The following is a 4132-nucleotide window of genomic DNA, read 5'->3' on the forward strand; positions in this document are numbered from 1 at the left end:
CTGCGCGGGGGCACTCGGGTGTCCAGGGGCTGCTGCTTTAGGGGCACTTTGGTTCCAGGAGGGCTGTTTGGGTGTTGTCTGAACGACGGTGTCGCCGGTGCCGGATTTCCGAGAGTTGCAAAAGTGTCTCCTGGCTTAGATGGTTTTTGAAGACTGTTTTAGGGTTAAAAAGGCCGAGATTTTTAATCACGGTGAAGCAATGGGAGAGAATTCCTTACTACAGATAATCTGTAAATATGGTGTGGTGTGCTTTCGTCTCAATTTTTATGCTGGTGTTTTATGCTACTGCTTTTGAAAGACATTTTTATTTTTAATTTCAACATAGAGGTGAGAGAGAAATAAACTGCATATGAGACTTCCTTAGATGCTTGCAGCCTATTAATTCTTTCTCAAAGTCTTTCTTGAAAATAGCTGATACCCAAACTAAGGCCCAGATGTCTAACTGTAAGTCATTGGGACTTTTTTTTATAAGCTAATGCTGAAATGAGCAAGTGATGGTGATAAAACTCTGTGCTCATGGAACAGGTAGTTTAAATAGGTTTCAGTCATGCTTTTAATGTACCCAGGAACTTGATAAGAATAATGAAGGGTTAGTGGCCACAGCATTATGTGGCCATGTCCTAGGAAAGCAAGAGAGTTGGATGGTTAATGTGCATGTATTGGCTGAGACATCCACTTGATGAGCAAATGCAGTTGTTGCCATTGCACAAGTGTTTTCCTTGCTGAAATCACTTATTAAAAGCAAGTGCCAAAGTTTCAATATGTGCATCTCTTTTTGAAAAGGGATTGCTGAGTCTGGATGATCACGGACCCCATCTTGGTGATGGTTGGACCAGAGGGTCTCTAGAGGTTCCTTTCAACCTCGACCACTCTGTGATCATCTATAGGTTTTTGTCCCCCACCTCTTTTTAAACCGCACAATTAGTGAAAGAATTTATTCTGGAGCACAAGAAGTGTTTTCTTCACCAGCACACTTGTTCAGGACATTCCTTGGTGAGTTCACTGCATGCATCCCTCACTCGCACACAGTGGCTTTCTATTTTTGATAATAGTCTGAGAAATGGTTGTAGCATCCTTGAAGTGTTCCCAACAGAGCATCTGCTGAATTCATTCCCTGATTCCTTGTTGGAGTTGGGCTGCCCTATCTCTTGTGGCTATTAATGGGGAGGATTTCTTTTTTCCTTTTGCTTACTTGCCCTTCACTTTCTAGGGAACTCCCCATTGTTCATCTCCAGCTGTTTAAATTTTGCCTTTACCAGGAGCATTTTTATGTGTCAAGCCCGTATGTTTAGTTTGAGGGACCTGTGGCTGGGGCTGTGGACACGTTTGTGTCTTTGATAACTGTAGCACAGCCCATCGGTCTTGCAGTTATTATTTATTTGCACTAACTGGAGAGGAAGCATTTCAAGACTTCTTGTAGTCCTGTGTTTTTATAATTAAAGGGTATGGCTATCAGTTATTGCCTAATAGATTTCAGTGAGTTTACATTTAGCTTGCTCTGGACTACAAGTAGTGAAGACCTTTTCCCCTCCAAATCACTGGCTACTATATAGAAAAGTTCTAGGTAACCCCATATATTGCCTGAAAGACAGACTTGCTGGTCACCTCACATTTCACTGACTTGTAATTACAGTTTACCAGCTATTTAGTTCAAAGTAGCTGTTGTTCTCTCTTCATTTTTTTAGTGTTTTAACACGTACAAAACTCTTATCGTGTTGCTTTTAGAATACAACCCACAGCACTGGTGGTGCAGTATTTTTAACGAGTGAAGCTTTGAACTGTTTATTCCACTGGCCGTTGATAGGATTTTTTTCCTTTTAAAGACAGGTATAGTAAATGACATAGAGTATGTTGTTTTCAAGACCTTATTCTACCTTGTTTTGTATGACTTCCTATTAGTTTGTTAGTATTGGAGTAAAATGTACTTCTGCACTGCGGGTCCTTCGTTTAACAGTCCAAGTTGTTACTGGCATGCAGTGTATCTAGTTGCTGAATATGGTGATTATATATACATACACAATATGTACTGTGAAATAAAGCTTTGTCTGGGGTTCTCATTTGTTTCTGATACCCAAATCACTGTTGTTTTACTGTGAGGAGAAGGTAATGTTTACATAACTAATTAATTAATTTAAAAATTCCATTTTGCACACTGTATATGTTAACTGAACCTGGTGTTGGCTGGGAAGGGGTCTCTTACCTTAACTAGTCTAAGCCAGGGTTGCCAAAAATACTACTTGCACTTAGTTTACTTTAGCATTCTTCGTGCCATAATATTTATTATTGTGGGTTTTTTTAGCAACACCTGTTGTATTTGATCCTGTACCCGTGTGTTTTGTGTTAGTCCAACATGTCCATGCTGAAACAACATTGTAAAACTGTTTGTAAGAAGTGAGCCTTTCTAGAGCTGTACATTTGCTGCCTAGCTGAATTTCATCCGCCCGGAGGACGTTCGGCCTTATTAAATATCTTGGAATAGCGATTTTTCTCTTTTGCCTTCTTGCCTTTTCTTTTTCTTTAACAAAATATTTGCTGCTGTGGATCCAGGTGGGTATCAGCCCTCCTCTCATAGATGATCCAGAGGAATCTGGAGCCTGTGTCGTGTAGCAGCCTCCTGAGCTCTTGGGTGGTGGGATAAGAACTACTGAACTGCTGGGATGCTCTAGGATTTGAGCAGCCTCTCTGGTACACAGGTATGATTTCTTTTTCGCTCTGGTTATAGTTTCTCTTAATAAGAGAAAAAAAATCTATTAAAACCTGCTAAATTCCCTTCTTCTGGGCTAAGTTGAAGCACTGGTATCTTCCAAATAATATCACCCATCAAGGCTAGAAGTAATGAGTGAGCTTGAAAGAGCTTAAATCTGTTTCTTTTTGGGATTTGAATGTCTTCTGTGGAATCATTGAAATTTTGGTAATAAATTGGGCAGTTTTCAGTCCTTAGATGAGTGGTGCAAGGAGCTTTTTGCAGCAACTGATGAATTGAACTAAATCCTGTGCTTCAAAAAGCTTTGCAGTGATTTGCTCCTCAGGGAAGGGAATGGAGCAAAGCAACTTGCAAAAGTGCAGGTCTGAAGTGGCTTTTAGAAGTGATGAAAATGGCTTGGAAAGGTGCTTGAAAGCAATATGAGCAATATCAAACCTCAGCTGCAGCCCTGAGGTGGGAGTGCTCATCCCAAACCGGATTCTTTCCTCTGGAAAATCACAGCAAAGTAAATTCAGTGCATTTCCAGGGGCAGCCGTTGGGTGCCAGGGCACTAAGGACAAAACAAGCCCTCTGGATTCAAGCTGTTTTAAGTGGAACGGTGTTTGCTTAATGGTTTAAAAGTCCAGCCTGGCTTCTGTCGAGTGGTTTAATTTCAAACCAGTTGGGTTTTAATCCTTTCATGGTTTGGCAGTTTAGAGGTTAAAGCAGCTCAACACCAACCTGAGGCCTGAGTTTGGGTGTGATTCTGGACTCTTGGCTGCTCCCTAAAGCTTGATGGGGTTGTTGAACACTTATGGATGCTGTGATTGAATGTTGAACTCATCATCACCTCCCTGTGATCAAAGTCCCCAGTTTCTCAGTTGGTGGAAAGTGAGTGACCAGACTGATAACAGATTCCGTAAGGATCAGCATATGGGGAGGCCAGAACCCAGACTGAACCGAGATCTCCAAAGCGCAGGAAGGATTAGGACCATCTTTTAAACCTGATGATGCTCAAGAGTCGTTTGTCATTGTACAATATTTATCCTGGGCTTGTCAAGCACGTGCTGTCCAGCATTTTGCTTCTAGATGAGGCACTGAGGATGAATCTCTCTAATCTTCAGTGCGAAGCCATCCCTTTGACTAGAGAAAGAAAGACCTATTTGGAGAAGTTGGATTCATTCTGTGCTGCACGTGTGTTTAATGCAGTGGTTTTTATGGTGGTGAACGTTGTTTACAGCCATGAAGTCACAAACGGAGGGAGAAGGAGGCAATGGCAGGGATGTGGCACTGCCAAGGGCTCCCTTCCCTTGCGGCATCTCCATCCAGCAACCTGCAGCGTTGCCAACTGCTGAATGCCAGAGGCTGGAAAAGGAATTTGTATTCAGCGAAACGGCTTCCCGGCCTTGAATTCTGCTTAAGAAACGAATCCGTGGGGCTGCCCGTGTT

This window comes from Tinamus guttatus, unplaced genomic scaffold (assembly GCF_059628265.1).
Source record: "Tinamus guttatus ecotype Peru unplaced genomic scaffold, ASM5962826v1 Tinamus_guttatus_pri_ptg000490l, whole genome shotgun sequence".
NCBI classification, from domain to species: domain Eukaryota; kingdom Metazoa; phylum Chordata; class Aves; order Tinamiformes; family Tinamidae; genus Tinamus; species Tinamus guttatus.